Genomic DNA, 25747 nt, shown 5'->3' on the forward strand with positions numbered 1-25747 from the left:
CATTGTAATTTCTCAGAAAAATTTTACTCTTTTCCGAGTATCTGTATGGAAAGTCATGATTATAAAATCTGCTTAACTGAAAATGCTGCGTAGTTTGGCTGGAAGCTGCTGACATTGTTCTGTCTTTTTCTGCTCCTTCAAGATCTAGAGATGTGTAGGTTCTAGGGGGATTAATATATGGTTGCAGATTAAATGTTTTTTTCCCCCCTCTTTCCCATAATTAGAAAGGTATGAAGAATCGGATGCAAGATTGAACAGTGTAAATCCTTCAAAATTAAAAACATTTCAGAACTGGAATAAATATTAATAAATTGGAGGCATAATGAAATGCTGTAGATATGTAAGGGGAAGAGCAAGCAGAAAAGGAGGGAAGATTTTTATAGACCTTAATTACAGCAGGGTTGTTAGTAAATTTACTGAATTGTAAATGTAAAAGATTCGGATGGCCTGAGTAAAACCACATATTTAAGCCTTCTAAATGAACATTTCTGTTTTTTGAGTAATTTGTACCATCTGTGTCAAAATTCTGAGCCTAAGAAGAAAAAGCAGTGGAACAAATGTTGGTTCCATAAAACAGTCCTAGTTCATTGTTGAAATTGTCACACATTAACATTGCAGGCCATCTGGGTAGACAAAAGACTCTAACCAGATTGCTAAGATGATTTTATTGGTCTGGTATTAATCAGAATGTGGCATAATATTTAAGCAGAAAAAATGATGAGGTGAAGTGAAGTGCCTTTAACTACCCTAACTGTGTGGTAGTTGCACAATAATCTTATTACACCATAGAGCACTGTGTTTCTAAGCAAAGATCCTAATTCTGAAATGTAAATAACAAGCTATGTGATATTTCCAATTTATAGTTTAAAATAAAATATGAAACTTAAAGAAGTAATGACTGTTGGCATATTGCAATGCGGAGATTTAAAGGCCACAGCATGGTTATATTAAATTGCGGTATACCCACAATCATGTTGGAATTAACTTTAATTTCTTTTTGTAACATTGTAAATCAGATTACACTTCATCTCAAAGAATCCAGAACTCGTGATTTACAATTGATTTTCTACATTTTGAATCTGTACACAATGCAGCAGCTTGCCTTCTCTCCGGGATCTAGAGAGGATGGTATGTATGTGCATGTATGCATGTGTTATGTTTGTTCTTGGAAATCTTCATCTGCTTTCTCGCCCTTCACAGGCAATTGGAAAAGTCTCTTTTTAATATTCTCCATGATCTCATGTCTTTTGAGTTTTTCTTCTATGATTCTCAAAAAGCCAGTGGGTGTTTTTATGCCTCTCACTCCACTTTACCACCACTTTGAAAACCCTGTCTGCCTTTCTGTGCCGAATCTGACCTTTTAAATTCCCCAGCACGTGCTCTGAACACACAGACACATCTCCAAGCATGGTCAAAAGCCTTGTCCTGGGAATATTTTACAGTTTCTTTAAGGGGTTTGCTATGAAAGTTACCCTGCTGCAGTGAAGCAGGAGGTGGAGAGCCCCCTGGAACTGCGGGCAGGGCTGCTCCCTTTGAAACTGCCTTGGGAAGGATGGACCCCACCTCAAGCGGAAGATCAAGAGTCTGGCCAGGTGAGAAATGGAGACTCCATCATTAGGTTCAAGTGTGAATATGCCTCATCTCTTACTGGGGAAGGAGAAGGTGGCTGCGCAGTGGCAATGGTCACTATTTGCAGCAGAGGTCGCTGCCCTGGTCCTGCTATGTTCCCAGGAATGCGGGAGCACGGCTGTGCCTGCACGCTGCTCTCAACGCTTGCACGATGAACGCTGCTTGAATGCAAGACTTGACTGCCACTTGGGTTTTGTACAGAGGCCTGAGATTTTCCTATTTGTGAAATATTTCTGGTCCCGATTATTATATAGAGTGTGTTCTGTGGCAGCAGCTGTAACGCAATCCTGTGCCATTTTTCTGGCACAAAATATATTGTTGCATGGTTTCTGCTCTGTACTTTTGTACTATGTCATGCTCTCTCTCAAATTGTGAAAAAAAAAAAGATGAGTTACTCCCTACAAAACTTGTATTAGAGACTTACACAGGGCATCTGATGTAGTTAGCACAGATGCTAAATTCATTTGCTTTTTTTTCTTTTTGACTTCTGTTTTAAATTATTAATCTGAGAGCAAGGTGAAATGGGAATAAAAGAGACCATGAAAGAGGGATAAAGAAATCAAAGGTCTGGAAGCAGAAAGCAGGATTGTCTAGCAAGAGAAAAATGAAGGTGAGGGTGGTCAGACAAACCAAAATACAAGGTTGGAAGGCAACAGGTTTGGACCATGAAGTTACCAGCTGCATCTTACATTTAGACAGTTAAAAGTGTTCTTGTTTGTGGCGGAGAGGTTAGGAAGTGCTGTATGTGGCCCAAGGGGTCTGCCGGGGACCATGTGGGGCATCTGCTTTGTGCAAAACCTCTCTCACTTGGGGCAGATTGGGAATTGAGCAAAACCACCTGGACTCTGCAGGCTTTGTGGGTTGAGTTCATTGCTTGGGCAGGAATAGACCCTTAGGAGAGGTTCTGTTTAAATTCTCAATATTTTTCTGTTTGAATTACATGTTGCTCAGGCTTCAGATCAGTTTGGAGATGGTTGGCCCAAAGGCACGTACGATGGGCTTGTCTCTTGCTGACCATAGTTCTCTTTGGAAACAAGTCCTAGGCCAGCGCTTGTTTGTGATGAACCACCAGAGTGTTTGTCTGGAGATGAGGTGTTCTTAACTGTAATGAAGAGCACATTTCTAAGCATGAGTAATTGTGTTGCTTGATCTTCTAGTGATACACTTGGCATAATCTTTAAGGAGGATTTTCCAACTTCACCAGCAGGTTTTTTCTTTTACTCAGTTCTCGTCTTACATTTGAATGTTTAGAAATGCTAAATACTGGTGTTAAAAGATAACTGAAATATTTGCTTAAACCTTTAATCAAAGGTTGTTCATGGTTTTGCCCATTGAATAAAAGATTTATCAGCCATTGCTATGGAATTATACAGTATACTATAAATTATACCTAATTAAACAAAACATTTGGAATTGTCAGCTAGCATCACAGTGCTGGCCCGGTCCTTGATGACAGATAGCAATGGTGAGAAAATGTCACTGCAGCCACACAAGTGTTACGCTATCAGCCACATACAAGTGAAATGTGGATTAAAGTGCTATTAACATAGCTAATTAAACATGGGCATAAACAAACCAGTTAAATCAATAATAGTTACTGCTGTATTACAGAGCTGGTGCTTTACTGTGGCTCACTCTGCCCATTTGAGGATCACCCAGAACAGCACAAGTGAAGCTGGCATGTTTTGTATGTCCATGATGAGGAGAACTACACCTTCATGGCATGAACACAGCAAAGCCGTGCTGGAGGTTAAATATTATTTTCTTTCCCAGATAAAAATGTGGGTTTTTTTTTAATTCAGACTTTTTTTTTTTCTTTTTTTTAAACTGTTAGATTTGACATGAATTCTAGGTCTTGTGGACTCTGTGTCTCTGTAGCTGCTGTAATTGGGCGTTGTGACTTTGTGACTGACATGAGAGTCTGGACAAGGCCAGCAAAGAGCACAGACCACCTGAAAGGAAGATTTCACAGGGCACAACTAGGTTAGCAACAAAATAAACAGAGATAGTCTGCTATTTCCTGGCAGAATAGTCAACTGTTCCCAAGTCTTGCACATGACTACCACATCCAGCACACTCATTTCATACTTTCTGTGTATGTGTGGTTTCTGTGTGTGGTTTTGGTTTTGGGTATGCATTCTGCTGTCCCCTATCTTCTGCATCCTTACTTTAAATGTTTTAGTCCATTTTGTGATATTTCAGTATCATCTCCCCACCAGGTCTTCTGCTTTCTGCTTTAAATCAATAGAGATTTGTTTATTTTTTCTGTCAAATGTAGAAACTAAGCTCTATACAAGTGTTCTTGTCTGGACTATGAAAGAGTAACCCTGGAATGAGAAGACTGGAAGTGCTTTGAATTTTCCAGGTGTTAAATCTAATTTCTCTTCCTGGTCAGCTGGCTTAATCCTTTAGTCTTAAAGGATTAAGTGCTACCTATAGTAGATCTCATCCCGATGTCAAAAGATTTCTCTGGATGGCTGGTATCCTAAAGACCAAAGTCAGCAAAATCATTCCTCTGCAAAAAGTCAGCGTTGCTTTATTGAAATTCCCATTTGAACAGTGAGGTGAAGCGTCACTGCTCTATTTATCTCCTAAGACCACCTTCTTAATTGCTGTAGGTTTGACAATAATAAGAGAACACTGGGTATTTTCAGTCTGAGACCTTTCATAAGAACAAAGAAGAGACAAGATTTCCTCTTGATGCTTCATCTGAACCCATTTCAAAATACAAAATGAAAAATAATGATCTCTCGTTTATTTTTTTCAGTAGCAATTAAAATAAGTCATTCTTTAAACAACAGAGAAGAAATTATTTGAAGCATATTGGGGGGCATCTCTTCAAAAGACTAGACTTTTCTGTTTGTGGTGTATAGGACACCTGGTAGGAAGGCCACTTTGATAACATGCTGGATTTTGTAAAATTAATGCCTTTTAAAGCAGCTTGATGGAAAACAGTGAGACAAAAAAGGCAAGAGCCCTGTTTCCAAAGCCAACTGGGCAGGCAGTTAGTGGTGGCCCATGTTATGGGAATACCTTGCATAGATAGTTCCATGCTAGTTGTAAACAAACTTGTCCTGTTTTTCAGTAGTTGTTTTACCAAAATTATGGCCCAGTAGGCATTTTGATATTGATGTCTGAGCTCCTGTGTTTCCAGCTAGTGTCAGGCATGCATATGCAAACCACTTTACTCCTTCGGATAGTAGCGAAGATGAGCTCAAGGCTGGCTACTGTGTTGGGCACAGAGCTTCTTCCAGTGTATTTAAAAGAAAAAAAAAAAGTAATGAAGTATTTGAGTGCTAAAGACAATCCAAAACATTAAAGGCAGGGAGATGAAAAGGCAGATAAAGCATGTAAAGTTTCTTTTCTGTGAAACCAGATGCCAGCATGTCCCCACTACCTGGTCTGCTGTGGAGGTGGCTGCACATCACCAGCCCTGTTGGTAAAATGCTTTCCATGCTTCGTGGTGCTGCAGGCTGGGTGAAGTCCTACCTCAGATGTCTGTGGTGTGCTGACAGTGTTGCAGGTGGACCATGACCTGGGCTTGCATCTCTTCTCTTCCTGATTCTTGTTCGTTCAGATGTTGCAGGATAAGGCTCTACAAATTAGGAAATGAATGAAGAGCTTGATTAGAGCTTTAAATGGGATTCTTAAGACTTTTATTTGTACCTGAGGCAGTATGTATGCTGAAATTAAACAGCAACCACTTTTGGCATGCTTCCTCTGTTCATATAATCTCTCTAGCAAGACTGTATTCTCTTACTGTGATTTTCTCTCTTTATATATATGTATTTATTTATTTATATTCAGAAACACCATGTATGCTTATGGAGTTCTGTGGAGTAATTGTAGCCGCGTTCAGCCCAGCAATGCCATGGATTATCCTGGGCCACCAAGGTGTGGAGGGAATCTGAGCTTGCTGCCTGTGCTGCTCCTCTCCCATTTTGGTTAGTGCTGCTGTGGTTTGGGACTTTTCCAGGAGCTTACTGATCTACTTATGGGTTCTGTGGCCTGTCCTGGACATGAGCGAGGGCCATGGGAAATCATGGTGAGGGTCGTCTGCTGTCTTCTCCTGGTGTCCACCCCTACCACTCCCAAGGAGTCCATCCACACTACCTGATGGCCCAGCTGCTGTCTCTGGCAGTCATCTTCCTTCCAAAAAAGTCTTCCTCATCTCCTAAAAGCACAATCTTTCAAAGATCATGGGTGAGCGGCAGTCTTTTTAGCAACAATTTGAACATTTTATAGGAAGTAAAAGAATAAAATAAGGGCAAAGAGGAAAAGAGAGAAAAAAGGGAAAAGTGTTTTAGAGACTGGCACTGACTGAGGAGAGGGAAAGCTGCTGGGAAACCCAGACTGCAGTTGGAAGAAGGGAGAGGTTCTGACTGGAAGAAACCCAGAAGTTTGGGGCAGCCGTTGAGCACTGCGGAGCATTTTCCTGGAAGGCTGAAGCCTGCCCGTGGAATGCTTCGGCTCAGAGGGAATGCAAACATTGTCCTGGGCTCTGCCTCTGGGCTGTGTGCTTTGGTCTTTGTAGATGGTATTTAACATTGGGCAGTGGCATTGCTGCTGCTTTGTTGGGCTGTCAAGAGCACTGGGAAATGCAAGCTAATTCAGCTTTAAGTGCATTCCTCTGTCTTTTTCTTTTCTTTTTTTTATTTTTATTTTTTTTTTTTTCTGTAGACCATCTAACAGTAAAGCCAGCTTTCATATGTGATTATTACTTCATGACAAGGCATGATGAAGTGTTTAAGAATTCATGTAAGTTTAAAATTATCTTTACATTGGCCCCTGTTAAGATTTCTGACAATTGCCGTTAATCTTTAGTCTGGAGAAAAAGGCTTTTTCTACACCATATGGACTAGACCAGATTTATCTGCTGCCTGTTGTCCTTCATGGGACATGAGGCACATTCTGTTGAGTGATGGATAAGGTACGAATGTGCCATAGCAAGAGCAGGTTGGCATGTACACACAGTTGATGAAGTCCTACACACCTACATTTAGTCAATACGCTTGCGTTGTATTTTGCTGTTTTATTTCCCCTACTGCACTTAGTGTCCATTCTCACATCCCCATTTGACTGGCTCCATGAACATCGCTAGGCTGGAGATCGGCTTCTTGTGCAATGTGCTCAGTGAAGTCTCTTATTTCTCAACTGCAAATCAGTGCAAATGTGAGCCATTAAAGCCATGATTGACTCCAGACTAAAGCTTTGCTCTCAGACAGTTTATGCACTATTGAAGGCTAGGGTTTTTATTTTTTAATATTTGTGTTTTGTAAGGGCTTCCTGGCAACATCAGTAGTGCAAAGTCAACTTTTTATTTACTTATTTCTAATGAACAAGATTTTTTTTTGAAGTGTGGTCTGCTTGCTGCTCATTTCCTTTACTTATCCAAAGCTATATGGTGCTAACAGTATTTGAAAAAGGTGCTTGTAGCAATGTGGCTGTTAATGTGAATGGCAACTAATTTCTCTTATTTTAATCCACAAGTGAATCATAGCTCTTGAGATGATCACACATTTCCATTTTCATGAGTAATACACAAATGGGTCAGAAGATGAACAGGACTTTGTATTCCACAATACAGGACATTGATGTTTGCTTCAGAATGCTTGCAGACTTTTAATGAAGCTTGTCAATTAAAAAAAAAAATAATTTTCCCTTTCAGAATTGTGGTGTCTAGCATTGAAAATCAATTCAGGTATTTATGTCCTGTAGCAGTTGATTTCTAAGCAATTAGAGTAAAACTAAAGTATTTGCAAATTTTGTATTTCCTTCAGTTGTTTGCTTCTTCTTGGATAATTTTATCCATGAAGACTTCTTTACCACTCTGTCTTGTTGACTCAACTGAGTTAAAATTAAAGCATAAAATGAAATCTTTATTTAGTCATGGTCTTAAAAACTTGAGAGTTTTCTTGTATCACTAAAAAAGTGCCTTCAAAACTTCCTGAACTTGAAATGTATTCCTCAACACTGATAATTAATGAAGATATACTTAATAGTAAAGCAGCATTTAGTCTGCATTTGAATAATTAGAATTTTAGATTAAATTCTCCTAGTCTGTCAAATATGCTAAACTTTATGATTTAAAAAAAAAAAAAGGCAACTCTCAAAAAACGATCAGATCTTTTGCACAAGAGTATTTCTATCTGATTTAAATTCTGGGAACACAACATCTTTAACTATAATACTTTTTTTTTGCAAGAGGAAGAAAAAACTATTCAGTGTTCACTTCAAGACTTTTACACAGAAAGTATAAAAGAATGTTAATGGGAAGGAAAACCGAATCCAACAGTGGAATTCATACAGCTTGGTTAATTACATAAATATTAATTCATTCAGGTCCTCTGACCAGATTTCATTCTCCTACTCCAGTCTTTGTAGAGTTGCATTCTATTACTATAGCAAAGCAAAGACCAAACAATGCCAATAATTTCAGACTCTTCCCTGATATGATGAACTTTGCCAGATACAAATATACTTGACTCTAGATGCTGAACTTAGCTCTTAATATACATAATTCTTCATACCATATCTGAGAAGCACTGACCATGGCAAAGCAAATGAAGTGTTAATTATCCAGAAAGAGCTCAGTTCTGTACAGTGATGAATAATGCTGCCCAGATTCAGAAATGGACTTATTTATGTGATTAAAGTTAAGCACATGCTTAATCTCATTGATCTCTAACATCAATAATGGTTTATCAATTCAGAGCTGCAATTGGTGTTGCAAACACAGAGATGAGCGAAGTCTCTGTCTTGACTTTGCCCACTGAATTTCTTGCGTACTGGGAGATGCAAATATCAAAGGGTTATTGCTTGGAGATGGACTTCTGGGAGTTCTAAAATCTTGCCATAGTTGGTCTTTCCATTTTCCACTTCTCAAGTTCTGGGTGAGATTTTAGTCACCAATGTTTTGAATCGAATAGGTTTGGGTGGAAACTGTTCCAAGTCAGGGGATGCAAGCTAGGAATAATCAGACTGGCAGCACTCTCAGTGACAGAGATTATATTAAAATAGAAAAATTACAAATGAAAGATAAAAATTCTAGGGCTGAATGTCTGTGATGTGAGACAAATAACAATCAATACCATGCATTTGTAGCCTGCTGTAACTGGGGAAATAAATAGGAATATAATGGTGCCCTCTAGACCTGGTGCTTCTGCTAGTGTGCCACATGTCCCTTGCATACTTGGAAATATAAATGCCATGGCACCAATATCTAATAACATCTGAGTGCAAGGTCATTTGAACTGCTTAGATGTGGGGTGTAAAACTGACATATGCTACTGGAAAGCTAATTTTGTCTTCCTGAGGCTATTTTTGAGGCTTTTTGTTTGTTTGTTTCTGAAGTATTTCTTCTATAAAATACCCTTTATCTGCCCTTGAAATGCACTGGAGAGGCAAGAAAAAAACCTGTCTAGGATGCTCACCTTTGGTTTTCCATTGTAATTATTCTTCTTTGCCTGAGAATTAACTCTTTACAAGTGTTCTTTTTCAGTAGTGTTTATTAACACCTATAATCACTTTTCATAGCTTCACTAGGAAAATCTTTATTCCCAAAGCATTTATGTCAGAGTCCACTAAAAGCACAGACATTTTTATCCATTTTAGACAATATGCTGAGAAGAAAAAAAAAAAGTCACTATTGACATAGTGGGTTTCATCATTGATAGAACTGAACAGTTTCATTGAAAAGAAATCAGCTTTAGCTTTTTTGTAGTGTAACCTCAAACATAAGCATTCTTGGTTAGCCTCAAGGCTGCTGATGACAAAAGAAAAGTACCATTGTCCACCCACCTTTATTATTAATGGAATCAAATAAGTCTGCTTTTGTTCTATGGCCTTCAGTTAGAATAAAAACAAATTTAGAACCATTATGGTGCATTAATATCTGTTTTCAAACATGGAAGGGTGGAGTGGAAAATCCCTAGAAGGTTTACTTTGGGTGGGAGTAAGGATAAGAAAGCCCTAGGGAAGAAACTACATTGAATTCTGTAATGAGTTGAATTCCAGCTACATAGATCTCAATATCTTAAAGCCAGTTTCTGGACTGAGGAATACTGCTTAATTTTGATGACACTGTATTTGAGAATGTACAGTGTCAAGAATACATTTCTTTTACTCTTAATCACCAAGATATCACTAATAAACTCTACGGTTATTGGTACTCTGTTTTGTGAAGTTAGTTTTAGAAGGGAAAATAACATAGGAGGAAACCAATGCCTCAAAGGTAACATGAATGTCAGATTTATGTGATGATAAGAGACATTTGACCAGTCCTGGGAAGTACAAACGAAACAAAATCATCCACTTCTGAGGTATTCTCACAAAGATAGAGGCAAAGACAAACTGAGCTTTTTAGCACAAAATCTTCACAAAGGTTAGTAAAACTTTCTGATGTAGTTTGGGGCTAGTTATCAGGAGATATGCATGGCTTTATGGTTTTTTTTTTTGGTGAGGAAATTATGCTGAAATTTAACTTGAATGGGAGAGTTCAAACAACACAAGTAGCATGTGAAACTTGGAGGCTTTTTATTGTCAGAAGAAAAAATATGCAGGTACTCGAAGGGAAGTTATAGTGCCACTGTTTTTTAATCCTCTCCTTCCTAGCTAGTGAGTGATGGGCTGAGGAATGCAGCATCATCTATTTCTTTTGTGTTCTTGGTTACCATAGAGCATATGCAACATACAGCAAAACACAAACATTTACTGCTTTGTTTTTTGGCAGTTTTCTGAATTAGATATTTTGGAATTAAAATTAAATAGCGTGAATCAATGTAGAGCACACAGAACACCTCGTTTCTTGATCCTCTGATGAGCATTTTTAGAAAAAACTGCTGAAATATGCATCATAATCAATCTGATGAACAACCAATGGAGAAGGCTTTTAAATATTTAAGAATCTCTGTGTTGTAGAGAATAGCACAATTTTTTAAAATGAGATAGCAAGTTCCTATAGACTGTCAAAGAAGTCCTCCATATAAGGCTTTTGTGCCAGAAGGCTTAAAATGTCTATTCCAATCTCATCTAAGTTGGGATCTGACGAGGCCTCTCAGAAGTACATCCATGATCTTATTTCAGCTCCCAAGGAGAGATCATCGCTTCTTCCTTCCCTTCTCCAGTAGCAGTTGGTCCTGGTTGCCAGTACAGCCACCGTGCATCTGCCTCAATTTCTTCTGTTATTCTTGTAGCATATCTTTCCCTAATTACTTATAATATTGTCCCAGTCATGAACAACACCTTCCTCCATGTCACCCTGTGTACTGGGAGCACCCTCGCAGCTGGCACCCACCCACAGTGCTCTGAGGTCCCAACAGACGCCGGGTTGGGCATTGCTCTGCTCTGTGTGCTCCTTGTGAACCCCCCAGCATCATGAGTTAATTAAATTTTTAAGCACAAGGCATAATTAATCTTGAAACACTTTGAGCAACAGTGTAACTTTGTAAATAACAATTTGTCTTTACAGGAAGTGGCTTTTGCAAGGCGAAGGCTTGAATAAGGTAATATTTTTGGGTGATGCTTCAGTGAAGAGATTTTCTGGAGATCTGTGATTTACCTGTTACTAATATTATGCTATTTAACAAGCAGAAAGCAGTATGCAAGAACAATAATAGTAATCTTAGTTATAATGGCTTTGATGAAAGTACACTTTAATTCACTAATTATGACAGCTAAAAGACATTTTTACATTCAGTGTTAAAATCACCGTATCTGTATTTTTACCTCGCTCTTCCAGCTGCAGAACTCTTTCTAACATGTTTTTAGTCATGTTATGCAAATGCCTGTTTAAATTACTAGGAGTATTTGTTTTCTATTTCTGCCCTGTAAAACATAATTTTAATACAAGTTATTTGTGAAATGCACATTGTAAAAGGAAATAAGGTTTCAGATGGCATTTCTATGATAATTTTACTGCAAATGTTGACCATGTTTTTGTATTTGTCTGTAAAAGGTAATGCAGACTGTACATAAGGCATATTTCAAAGATCTAATATTGTATGTGACTAAATTAGCGAAGTAGCATTGGCTTCTCTTTGAACAGTTAGTCTGGCACTAGTCACACAGAGTAAAATAGATCACTGCCTTGCATATATTTTGTAGGAGGCAGCTGCCGTGGCACATTGTGCTGCACTGAGTCGTGCTGCAAGGATCGAGAGTCCTTCTCGGCTCTCTGTGCCCAGCATGGGGGCTCAGGGTACCCCACCTACCGGGGTGCTCTCCCCAAAATGAACAAGAGTTAAAGGCTGGGCAGCTGAGCCTTTGGAAATACGCGGCTGGCACTGCAGCGCGGGCATAATGTATGTAAATAGGGGGTACTAAATGCATGGGCAAGTGAGTCAAGGTGAAGGGTGTGCTGAATGCCTAAAAACCGGCTGTGGTGCTCTGCCAGCATGGGGAGAGCGGGGAAATTGGGGAGCCTGGCAGGGTCTGAAGGGTTTAGCCCCCAGGAAAGCACACAGTAGTGAATTCTCAGCCAGATCTTTGTGCTTCCTCATTAAATGCAAAACTGCAATTAAAATCACACTTCCTACTTCAGATTGATTTGTTTAATAAACAAAGGTTAGTTGCATTTAAAAAATGTATGGGCAAGTTTGCTGCATGTGGGGAGGATAACGGATATTGCTGGCAAGAGATTGCTCTTAATAAAACATCTCCATTTCAATGGCATGCTGTATTTTTACTTGGCTTGATCCTCAGCTTCTGAATCCAAATGGAAATTTTTTGAAACAAAAAGAGGTTTCTGGAGGTGGGATCCTGTTGTTTGTGTCTCTGTCGCACTTTTCAATCAAATTATTTGTACGAGACTGAAGTTTGACAAGCCCACTGTAGTGTCACAAAGAAAAAGCTTCCTCATGAAATCAAAAACATATAGCAGATGCATGTTTTATTGAACATTACTAAAAATAGCGCTTTAAACCCTTACTCTGTCTGTAATGCTCTTTAAGTATCTTTTGAACACTGACTTCATTATTAAGTCTCTGAGCTTCGGAAATAATTTTCTCATTCTTTCTCTTCCACAGATCATATTTTTCAAAACAGTTGATGTTTGTTTCCTATTTTGCATGCATGTATGGCGAGCGAGTTGTCAGTCAGCTGATGCCTGTTCAGTCGTGTCGGACAAGATCCTAAGACTATGTCCTTAAGCAAATTCTAGACCCAGTATCATGAATATATTTTGAGATTCTTTAAGAATCTCAGTAGAAACTAATATGACATATTCTGTTTTTTGGTGGCTCAAGGACCAAATCAGGGTGAGGGGAGGCCAGTGCTCTCTCTGCCAGTTGCCATCCCCATGCTGACCAGTGTGCTACAAACTACACTCCCCTTCTGAGTTCTTGCATTCTGAACACTAGCAAAGGAGGGTGAGAAGGAAGATGCAGTAAGTCCACACGACTTATGAAAGCAGGGGAGTCAGGAGACGCTTTGAAAGTGAGGACCATGAGATGATGGAGAGAACACAGAGTCAAGATTTTATTGGGCAAAATAGACAATTGAATAAATACTTCTGTACAGTTAAATGTGTTATTGGTCTTGCATGATGTTATAAACAGCAGTTGCTGACACATGACATGTGAAACTACAGTTTTATGATGCTGGGGCTTGAAATACAGCTAAAAATTGCAGATAATTGGGTTTAAAGGATTCAACTCAAGTATTGCATATTTTCCCCTTCTGAAACCTTCCTGTTATTGAAAAAGACACCAAGCACACATTGTTCTGTTCTTTTTGTAAAATCCGCTTTAATATCACCAGTGACAGAAGTCTCATTTCTCTTGTTGAATTCTCCATCAGGCTGATGGGTGAGAGCTTTCAGCACCCATTTCTGGCATTTGCTTTCAGCTGTGCAGTTTACTTTATAAGTATGTTTTGCTTATTTTATTTTTAGCCTTGCAATATAAATAAACATTGACACTACTTAAAAAATACTCCTACCTACTTATACATGCAAAAGTAAAGGGTACTGTATATAAAAATTGCTTATTTTTGGTGGTCTGCAAGGAAAAAAACAAAAGCTTTAAACAGCCACCCCCCCCCCCCCTTTTTTTTTTGAGAAAGAAAAAGGGCTGAACAGGAAACAGTTATCTTGTAGAAAGGTGCCTAAACTAGAAGTCATGAAGCTTTATGAGCATGGGGAGAGCAGTTCTGGCTTAGCTTGTAGAGTTTGCAGCTGTTTAGCCTGGGAATACTTTTGAGAGAGCCCAAGTTGCAAGGGGAGCAGAAGCAGCAGAGTCTTACCACTGTGGTAATTAACTTACATCTATCTGATACATCATCTTCTAGCTTCCATAGTTTCACAACAAAGCGTCCTTGGACAATGTGAAGCTACTTGTCATCATTCAGGGCTGTATATGTGCTGTATCAAAAATCTTAACTGTTATATTAGATATGTAAATGAAAAACCCACCTTATTTAGGAAGACCTATTAGTTGGAAAAATATTGTATTTTTGAGACAGAGGGCTGAAAATAAATTACCCTTTAAAGAAGCTTACAGAAAACCAAGTCTTGACTTCAACTGAGATTTTAGCCACTCCATCCTTGCAACTGATTTTTTGTTAAGAATGTGTAAACATAGGAGCCTGCTCTAAAAAAGCATGAAACACCATAGTGCCACTACCTCTGTGCTACAGGATGGAGGAAATACAACTAAGACTGGTCTGGTTGAATGGAACCCAAAGTCCTTCACTCTAAAAATGGATGATACATGAAGACAAGGATGTATTACGCATTAACAATGAATCTGAAAAGGTACTGTGAATGTTAAAATTGCGCTGACTAAAATATACTGAGGTTAAAATACAGGGTAACTTTACAAATCACTATTAATTTCTTTGGCTTTCATTGCAATAACATTGATTTAATTCATTAGATTCCTTTCTAAATCTATATTTCAGTTTTAGAGTTGTCAGTTTCTGTTAATGACAATTTTGCCCATCTGTTCTAACATGAAAATGAGGCTTCATGCAGTAGACATGATAGATCTCTAATAGTTGAAGAAGTAAGAATCTTAAAGGTATTTCATTTGGATTAGATCCATTCTGATGCAAGTCACCCTTGAAATGAAACCTAGAACTAAAAACTTTTAACTGTATAATCAAAAAACAAAAATGTCATATCTTGTCATTTAGGCCACTGTCTATTTCATAATTTACAGAAAAAAATTCAAAACATTCCCACTCATTCTCTTTCTAATGACAGAGCCATAATTTTGGGTGTCAGCATATCAGAATTCCACTGGATGTGATTAGAATAAGAATTAGTTTCTTTAATTTGGCCATTCAAACGGTAGTATTAGTACAGTAAGTCATTTTGTTAAGCCAGCCTTTGCTGCCAAGCTAGGTTACAACTTCTGTTTCAATCTAGGTTTAAAACTCCCATTCCTCGCCCAGGTCAATCTTCTGAAGGGGTAATTTTTCAAAGCAGTGTGTGAGTCTTAAGCACACAAATCCAGTTAGCAAATAACAAGATTATGTTCTGTGCACTGCTTTAAAAATTTACCCCTAATATCCTAGAGATAGGAGCACAGTTATTGCACACACTGCATACGAGGTATAATTTAAATTGTTTTTAGTAAGCAATTCCCTGCATTTGTGTAACGCAACGTTATTCTGGGGAAAAAATGCTCGGCTAATTATTCAGTCTAGAAAAATAAACACATCCGTTAAAGGCTTGACTACATATTAATGCATGACCTTTGTAACCCCAGTGTTTTATTTGCAAATCTTCTAGAAAATTTTGTATCCATTAAATATATATGGAATTGGATTTTATCTTTACAACTGAAAGTTACCAAACATATACTGACTCAAACTCAGCACATTTACTGTTGCTTCATAGCAAAGGAGGTGGTTTCTACAGTGTGCTTCATTACTGCTTCTTGTCTTGGACTTCTCTTGAAATTCCGAATATAGCTAGAAAAATCAGACTAAAGAACTACACGACTGGATTTCTAAATACAAATGACTGAAAATTTAGCTTTTCAAGTGTAATACTTCCAACAAATTAAAAATCAACAAAAATATTATGCTTCTGTGTTACCTGTTCAAGTGTATATAATGTACAAAAACTTTAATCAAATACTCAGGTTTGCTCAGTTTTAAATTGTGTTAGTTTAATAGTTTCTATTCTGCTGTTTATATTAATGACATATTCCCATCTAAATATATTGCAGTGCTGAAAAGCCATCAAAACATTTCTAAGGTTGAATGAGTGCAGTTGCATTCATGATTTTTTAATAAAATGATCTCTTTCTATAGAACTGCCTCTTTTTTTTTTTTTTTTTTTAAACAGAGATTGAGATTGTATAATATATATATACATAGTTATAGGAGCATTATAAATACAAACTGCAGCTTCATTTACTGCCTGAATGTTTGATTTCAGCTCATAGCTACACAGTGGGCTGAGAAATGTGAGCTACTGTATATAAAATATGAGGGCAAAAGAAAGGAGGATAAAAAATGAGAGATGCAATAGATTTTTTTTTTGCATATTGATTTAAAGTCTTATTATTTGAAGAAGCAACTGATAATTTGCTAATAGTGATTTTCCAAGAACTGGTGTTTCTAGAGGTGATTTTTATCTATTCTTCTTTTCTGCTTTCACAGTCCAGTTTACATTCTCTACTTTTTAATTCCAGCCTCTTTTGTAGGCATTTGATATTTGTAATATATGTAAAAAAGCAGTTTAATATTGGCTAAATTTGGGCATAGTCCGTGTTATGAATACGAACATCTGCAATGGAATTAAAAGCAGCATTCACCAAAATCCAAGTGCGAAGTATCCCAGTTAAACATACGATTCTGAATGCATAATTTAGTTGCCGGATTTTGTTTCTTTCCTCCATGTGGAATGTTTATGAAATTCTCGGATTTATTAGGTATTTAGAATTTTCCTTTAATTTCTTACTGCTTTTTCCCCTCTGTGCTTTCTGTGCCTGTGCTTAATCTGTGTGGGGACTAGTCCCATGTCGTTTTATTTTGTTTCTATTTGTGTTGGATGACTAGTCAGCCTATCAGGGTTTTCAAATATTCAAACCAGCTGAAATTCAAGAACCTGCTATAGTTGTTTGAGTTTTTAAAATGCTTTTTCCTGTTAGTAAGTTGAGCCATTCAAATACTGGGTCACCAAATAGTCCTAAATAGTACTTATCTTTAAAACCTAAAGCTGATAAATCTTTGCAAACACATATGTTCTCTCTCATTTCCACTCCTTTTTCTTTTTGTTACGTTAATTGCTGTGGGACAATTTGGAAATTCTCTGGTTAATTCTCTGATTGCATCTATTTCAGCTGGTAGCTGTTCAGGGAAAACAAGCATGAGAAAACATATCGGATGAGATCTCTCTCCTGAGCTGGTGACAGTCCAAAATTTCTGCATAACTCAGCTGGACACAACCAAACCCAAGTATTCTGATGATGATCACTGAGCTGGGAAGCGTAAGGTGAGCACGTGCTGTGGAAAGCTAGAGGTGATGCAATGCGTCTGTGTCGCTGCCCATCTTCCCTAGAAGCTTTTAATTCAAGAAGCCAATTCCAACCAAATTCAGCAGGGAGATCTGGGTCAAAAATAAAGTAGGTAGTGTCCTTGAAAAAACAAGTCACTGGGCAGAGAAGAGAGATCCTGGAAGCGCTGCTGCTGGGGCTCACTGCTGGCTGTGAAACATCAAACCGCAGGGGACCAGAGTCCTGAACTGGCAACAGCTTGGTTTTTATAACATCATTTCTCAGAATCTGTGAATTCTTACCATGCACATGGAGCAAGCCATTTCTTCATTTAGTATACTAGTATTCCCTCTATTTCCCAGCTACAGCAATCTGCTGCTGTTTCAAGCAGAAGACGGTTTGGATTTCTCAGGGACAACTGACCCAGCAAAGCACACGCACTGTCTGGTTGCTGATGGCTGGAGTGAAACATCAGTTGAGCATAGATGCTACCAAAGCTCTCGCTCAGTGTGATGTCAGTCATTTGGTTCATGATGAATTCATTTAGAAAATAAGCTATTGAAAAAAAGTCTTTCAGTCTGGGAACTAGAAAGGATTTGGTGTTTACTCAGACTGAAGGCCTGAGTATGAATATAATTTTTTAAATGAGTGGAGTATATTGCATGACTAGTTCATCAACTTACAAGTGGTATCACTAGGTTGCCTTAGATTTACATTTGAAACCCTTAAACTCACAGAAAAGCTGTTCTCACAAAACAGGTAATTAAAGATAATCATGCATATAATTTAAAGATAAAATAAAGTTTGTATTTGGTTTCATAGAAAATGTGATCTGTTTAGAAACATACTGAATTGAAAAAGATGAATTATGGTGTGAATTATTTTAATTCATCACAGAATTCCAGCTTTGTCCTATTGCAGGTGAAAAACTCCTGACAGCAGAGGCACCACCCCAAGGCAGGTGATCTTCATCAGCTGTTTACACAGACTAAACTGAGATGCTCTGACTGCCCTTCTGCAGGATAAGCTTCCTCCCACATACAAACACAGAGGAAAGAATGGGGTTTATCAGGTAAATAAAATGGAAATAAGTACCAAAACTGACATAGATCACTGACTGTCTGCTGTTTCACTCTTAATATTTAATTAAGAACATGATATCTAGAATGTAACCAGAGCTGAGTGATAGCTGCTAATACTCATTATGTTTAAAGTTTAGGGAAACTTTCAAAGTTCTACCTAAAAGTACAGAGATGCCAACAGGAAGGCTTTATGCTATAGTGTGGATTGAGTATCGTAATCTGGTCTGTGCTCCTCATAGTGCTGGTAAACAGGCTCTTCTAATCAGATACAAATGCTAATATACATAAAATCTTTACCCATTTAAAAAGAATAAAATATTTTTCTCCAATTAATTCTGATTGTGCTAGTAGAACATACAATCAACAATGTTATGCAAATAGTTATTTTTGCAGTTGAAATCAATAACTTATTTTCTTTTGTAATACACAAAAAGGGAAAAAAAGAGGTTATAATTAATTGCTTATAAAACTAAATCTTTGTGTGGGAAGCCTGCAGGTATTAATCTCATTATCAAGACTTTCCTTCAAACTCTGTACGGCCATTATTGTTCATGATTCGACCACTCAAGAAATCTTGCCATAGACTCCTATTTTGAAAGTATTTATTGGAAGCTGAATGAAATTAGTTCTTTATGAGCTAAGTAATTGTAAAGTTACATTATCCTGTGAAAGGAGATAACTGATAAAATCTGACAATTTCAGTTTTAAAAGGGCTGTGCCTTGCTACACTAAAGTCATGATAACCTTTGTATTTATAAATCTATAGCTTACTGGCTACACATACATAGTCATGAAGTATCAGTTATGCTTACTGATAAAGTTACTTTAAATATTGATTATAAAATGACCTGTGTTAACAATAAGTATCTTTCTTACTCATGCATGTGGTATTGTTTGCTTCATTTGAATTCCTGTATCTCTAATTCCTTTCTCATTTTTGTTTTATTCTCTTTAACAACCATTGTTCATCTTGATCTGATCAGTAAATGGGAGGCGCTTTGCTAATTCAACTTTAATGATACCCCTGCACTCAGTGAAATTCTTGACTGCTGAGGAGTAACCAGGGCACTTTGTATCTAACCTATATGTCTTACAGAAAATTTTCAGTCGCTTCTTTAAACTGATGAGAAGAAATGGATGACAGGACCCAATATAGAGATAGTCCAAGGTAGTAGTACAAGCAACTAATGATGCTCACTAGTCTCCTCCACACAGGTCTACTGGTCATATCTTACCCTTGGAGGGCTTACATGTAGTGAAGACTGTGAGAAACTATGCCCAGAAGAAGTCTTTAATTGATTGTGTCTTCTTTGTCGCTGGTCAAGTAGCCTTGTCCTGGATGTGTGCCCTTGGCACTCAAGGGGGACATCTCCATGATGTACCCGCCATCTTTTTAAAGATGCACCATTCTCTTGCAGCCTCCCTTCCATTATATCTGCAGAAACTAATGGGTGGCATGTAGTATCCTAGAAAAGGGCTGGTAGGTCTCCAGTGTTTGGGACCCACGCTGGGATAGTTATTGAGCTGCTTTACCCTCGCACAGGGGTCTAGATGTACAGTGATAATCCTGTGCCTATGTGGTTGCCTCTGAAGTTGTGCCTCTGGCTGTCAAAGCAGGCTTGAATTTAATCTCTAGAATGATGAGCTGGTTTCTGCTTTATTCACAATCAAATTGTGTACAAAATCATGATTCTTCCATAATTTTCTTCCGTGTTCTTTTCAGCAAGGGAAAATCGACAGATCTAGAGTGTAATCATCATAACTTCCATTCACAATAGGAGTATCTCATTTCCAGGATGTGTTCTGTGGTAAAGACTACTGATTTAAACACAAAACCCCAAGTTCTGAGAACAGCTACAGTAGCATGCAAAGCAATTATTTGTGTTATGGAATTATATTTTTTTATTAGATCCATCCATTTCCAAAAGTTTGCCATGTATCACAGCAGACTGTCCAAAGTGACATAAAATGTCCAGCAGAGCAGAAGCAGCAATTCCATTAAAATATTGTGTGTCTGTTGTTCTGCATATATGGCAGAGACAGCTGGGCCTGTTTAGGTTTTTTATAGAAAAACATAGTGTCCCAAAGTCATAACTCCTTTGTATGCATGGGGATTCACTCCCATAACTTTTTGAGGCTGCAGATATTAACATGCATTACTGTGGCAGGTTGGTGTTATGGGCTCCTTCTGCCTCAATTGCAGCCAGAAGACTTTGCCTAGCTGGGTCAGGCCTGGCCACATTTTCTGTCGGCCTGGCGAGGAACTTCCTGGTTTCACTACCAATTCCAAAAATATAATAAAATAGAGAAATCTCCTTAGTTTTTCCAATTAGCTATGCTGGGGTGTGGTTAACACAAACTAATCATACTCTGGAGTGCTAAAATGTACATGGTGCAGCAGAGTGTCTTGCGTCTCCTGGGGTGTGATTATTTAATGATAATGATGCCCCCTGCAGAGGCACCTTATTGCTCTTTTGCAAAAACAATCTTTATTGAGGGGAATTAATTGCATTGTTGTTGATAGCAAGAAATAAGTTAATATTTTGAAATGATCTTTCTGGTTTGCACAGCTTAAAGGGATGTTCGCACAATTATGTCAAATAAATGGCCTGCCTTGAAAGTTTCTCCATATATTAGGTCTGAATTCCAAAGCCACTCTGGATATATGTTTTCTCAGAAGATTTGATTTCCCTGGGAGTCTTGAAATGCTGAGAAGAGTTTAATCTCTGTTCCATGGATACCTTGTACCACTGCCTAAAAATTGATCTCTTCAGGGTCACTGACTGTTTTCTAGTTAGAGGCAAATTTGCAGTTATACAGGATTCCCACAGCATATTTACTCTATACAAAGTATCTGAGAGCAACTTTTATGGCAGGGTTTTTAATTAGTGTGATGTATAAAAGCAGCAAAGTTAATAAGGATGAAATTTGCTGGTGTGCTGACTTCTATGGAAGGCAATTGCCTTAGAGTCATGGTCATAACCTAGTCTTAAATATCCATCCATATTATTGCACTGATGCTACATAGATTTTGGAAGTCGCAGCTCACAGTTCCCAACTGAAAAAGGCACAGCAGCAACATATACTTTACGTACTCCTATCTACCCACTAATTTATCTCCAGAATAATCGCTAATTTACTTATCTCAGTGCTAATGTTTGCTACAGTAGTTTGGGTTTTGTTTCTCACTTTATGGGAGTCTTTGCATCATTTTTATCACCTGCTTGCTTTTTTATACTAATGGTTCAATACATCAGCATTACAGTAATAATCTAGGTATATATTCATTGTAAAATGATGATTTACTGCAGCAAGACGGATGTATTTACCGTGTATGCAATGTTGCAACAAATGAAAATATCAGAGATATGTGGCCCTGTGTCAGCATATGTGTAGACATACCCGAATGTGCAAACATGAATAAAGCAAAGCAACTTGGTGAAGTTACCTGCAGGGGTATTTGCTCTGTGTGTGGTACTGTGAGGAGGATGCAGAAACCCCCTGCGGGCTGTAGTGGGTGAGCAGGAGCTCACAGGCTCCATCGCTGTCTCTGTGGCTGCTCCTCCCGATCCCTCATTTTGGCTCCTGGTGACCCTGGAATGTTGTGGATGTTTGGGTAATGAGGGGGTTTCATTGCTTTCAGGGGGTTTGGCATGCTCATCCTCTTGCTGGAAGTATGTGATCTCCCCTACCACTCTGGGTAAGCGACCCATTCCTGCCCCTCAGAGAAGGCAAATGGCACCCTCTGAAACACTGTTTTGTAAGGAGTGACCATCATCTTACCTTTGAGACTCTGTGGATCATAGGATAGTAGTATAATTCAGGTGGGAAGGCAAATCAATTTCTTCTCGTGTGTGTGAGCATATGTACAAACACACATATATATGGTTCTTTTAAAGAACTGCTTTAGTAATTTCAGGAAATTTTCATTTCATTGCCTTCTTCCAGGGAACTGCCAGGTACAAATATTCTATCATTTTTGTGCCTAAAGCCCAGACCTACCCAGGTTGCTTCTGATAAATGATTCTAAAATCAATTCTGTTGATATTTTTTTAACAAAATGGAAAATCCAGGTGAGCTGCTCATTAAAGGTACTGATCTGTTTGTACTTGGTCTAGCAGGCTTTGTGGTTGAAGTTGGTTCGCTGTTAGTGATGCACTAAGTAGTGCGGTTTTGCAGTGAAACAATTGCATCTAATATTAAAGTTCTCAGTTGAGAGAGATGCACAATGAAGTCCTATCTCAGTGCCCAGTGCTCTTGGGTGAGCTGGGATGAAGACATCTGGTCTCCCTTATTGCTATTGCTCTTGAACTTAGTCAAGGTACTATCTGTTCATACTCAGACCACATAATAACTTCAGTGGTGTCAAGTGATATGACGATTAGGTGGCCAACCTCTACTGTGGATATCTATGTGTTCTTCAAAGTCACACCTTCTGTTTACATCACCAAAGTTTCTTTCTTTTTTTTTTTTTTTTTGAGTTTGTGGTTTTTTTTGGTTTTTTTTTTTTGTGTTTGTTTGTTTGATTGGTTGGTTGGTTTTTTTTTTTTGATAAATAGCCCTAGAAAGAAGCACTTTGATTTTCTGATTTCACTCTGAGTCCTGTGATCTTTACATGTTGGTACTTTTTATACAGAAAATAATGCTTGTTTCCTGAATGACCATCCATGTTATTTAGTTTGTTTTCTAATTGCCCATTAGGTTTCTCTAAGCCAGAGTGATCAGTGTTTGGTACAGCTGGAGACGGATGGGACACAGTTACCAACTGCTTTCTGCTGTTATAGTCACAGGGACAGGGAGAATTGTGTGTCCAGGGCAAGAAAAAATTTATGGGGAAAGGGATTAGTTCCCAAAATGGTGCAGTGTCTGGCAAAGAAAATTCTGTAATAGCAGAAGCCAGCATCACGACGGGGGAGAAACTGGAGGAATAAACCTTAATATTTCTGGTTATATGAACACCCTGCACCCTCACTTCACTCACTTTTCAGGCTGTATGTATGATGTTTTTCCATCATTTTAGTACCTGGATATTGTCCATTTGAAGAAAGGTTTAGCTGATGACTGCATTCAGACATTTCAGTTTTTTATTTCTCTTACTTTTATTCATATATAAATAGTTTCCATGTACACAGTCCTAATTGTAGTTAAGTAGGATTGGCTCAGCAATATACAAGCAGCCTGCCTTTCATCTGTATGAAGCCAAGATTTTGGATCCACTTCTACATTAAATATAAAATATTAGATCTGGATAAACTAATTTATGTTGTGTAAAGACTGGTTGCTTCCTCTTCAGAGAATGAATTGATATTCTGATTTTTTCCATCTTTCCAGCTGGAAAAACAGCTGAACATGGAGTTGCTTGAATGCAGGTTTCTTATTTGCACAGAAAAAGGATGGACAATTACATCATGCATTTAAATTATTTCAGACCCTACTAAAAGAGAAACATATTTGATCTGCCTCCTATTAGCTGAATCAGTAATAATACTATATTAAAAAAAAAAAAACAAAACCACAAAAAAAATCCTACAACACTTTTTTTTTTTTCAGACCCATATCATAAGTTCGATCAGTCTCTAGAGTCTTGTTTTAGTAGTGTAGATAGATAGAGAAATAAAAAGTTGGAACTTTCAGGGGTCTTAGGGGTGCCAACAAAGTCAAGGAAAAGAACGTGCCAGAGAACAATAGAAATTGGAAAAAAAAAAAGTACAGGTGCTGGAAGACATGGGATAGATAACAAATGAAGAGAGAAAAGGCATTTCACAGTCTTCAAGGAAGGCAAGGGAAGGCAGGAAGGGGTTGGCAGTGGGAGCTGGTCCCTCCAGCATCCCTGACCTGCCTGGTTTGGGAGGTGACAGTTCTATATGTCTGTGAGCAGAGAACATATAATAGGATAATCTAATACAGAGAAGCAACTCAGTTATTGAAAAGCAAAAAAAGCAGTGTGCAACCTGGAGGTGAAGAATTGGCTCTGCATCCACCCAGGTTCTCTCTTGTTGGGGCGTACACCTGTGTCCTGACTACCCAAGTATCGGGATCACAGCTCTGTGGAGCCATTTCAGTAACAAATTGCCACTCTGAACAGTCTCAGGAAAGACAGTGCTCACTGAACAAATGAGAAGTTGCAATTATTTTGCTGTGGGTTGCACAGTGTTTGGGGTTTTTTTGGTCCTTTTTTTTTTTTTTTCCTATTATTTAGATTTGTAAACTGTAGAAATCAGTGAGACAAAAGCCTTTTAAAAATTTAGAACAAGTTTTAAGAAAAAGATAAACAAACTTATTAAAGGAAGTTGTCTTTAGAACATGGCTTCATTGGAAAATGTGTGCCTGTTCTTGATTGTCAGTCTCCACTATTTTTCCTCTTGCCTTTATCTCAGATAACAAGCAGAGATGATCAGTAATTTCTCCATGAAATAGGAATAATAAAGCATTCTCTACCTGATTTATTGGCAGTGTAGATGGATGCTGGATCTGTCTGGAACTCCTTCTCTTTGCTGATGGTGGTAGCTGACCAGTGCTTGAGGTGCAGGGTGCTAAAAACCAAGACCTTCAAAGACAGGAAGGGCCATCATGGGGAAAGCAGAAATCTCTTGAAAGCTGTGTTGTATACATGTGGGTTTGTTTAATGTGTGGCATATAATGCAGTTAATCTCCTTACAAAGTCACTGCTTAGAGAGCAATATGAAAGGAAATCCTGATAAAAGGCACCAGTGTAAATTTGACATTCCATGTAGCAGTCAGCTTTGCGAGTTGTAATTGGAGGGGACAGAATAGTTGTTTATTCAGAGGGGAGAATGACGCTATAAATTTCAGGTATGAGATTAAAAAATAACTAGACTTCATTTTAAAATCTCCTTCCCCTTTATTCCCCTTCATTTCAGCCACAGTCCTCACTTGAGCTCTTTGCACAGAAGAGAGAATCACTGATCCTGCTCCACATGAGGGAGTGGGAAGCAAATGTGAATGGGGGAGGCAGATGCCTCTGGACTCCAGATGTGATGCTCTGCAAGGCTCGTGTTGCCCCGTTTCCAGCAGCGATTCCTCTGCAGGTCTCATTAACCTTGTGAAACTGGGCAAGAAAAGGCCAAGAGCACGATCCTTCCAAAGTCCTTCCACCTGCTCCAGACTTCGGAAGAGGTGTGAGGCTGCGGGATGGGGCTTGGCCAGGGACTTGCTGTGAGTACCCACGCCGAGTCTGCCACAGAGGAACCGTGCTCCTGGCTGCAGAGCTGAGGTGCCCTGCAAAGTGTGGAAAATGCTTTCCAATCAAGACAGAACTCTGTATGCGTAATAAACGTGTGATTTTTCTGATGGGTATGTGCAGTAGAAATGCTGCAGAATAGGCTGTGTGTCTTGTCAGAGCACTTAAGTTAAATAGGGGCACTTTGCGTCATTGTTTTGATCTTCAAAATAAGAGAAAATTGAATGCGAAGAGCTGTAGGGAACTTTCAAAGGCACATGAGCAATTAGGAGCATAAGTCGTTTTGGCTGAATAATCACTTCTGAATATTTTTCCTTCTCCTGTATCCTTAACTCCCCTCAAAGTAGTGACCGCAAAATAGGTCTGGGAAAACTTGGCTTCCTTGAGCT

Source organism: Nesoenas mayeri, assembly GCF_963082525.1.
Source record: "Nesoenas mayeri genome assembly, chromosome: 12".
In the NCBI taxonomy this organism is placed as follows: domain Eukaryota; kingdom Metazoa; phylum Chordata; class Aves; order Columbiformes; family Columbidae; genus Nesoenas; species Nesoenas mayeri.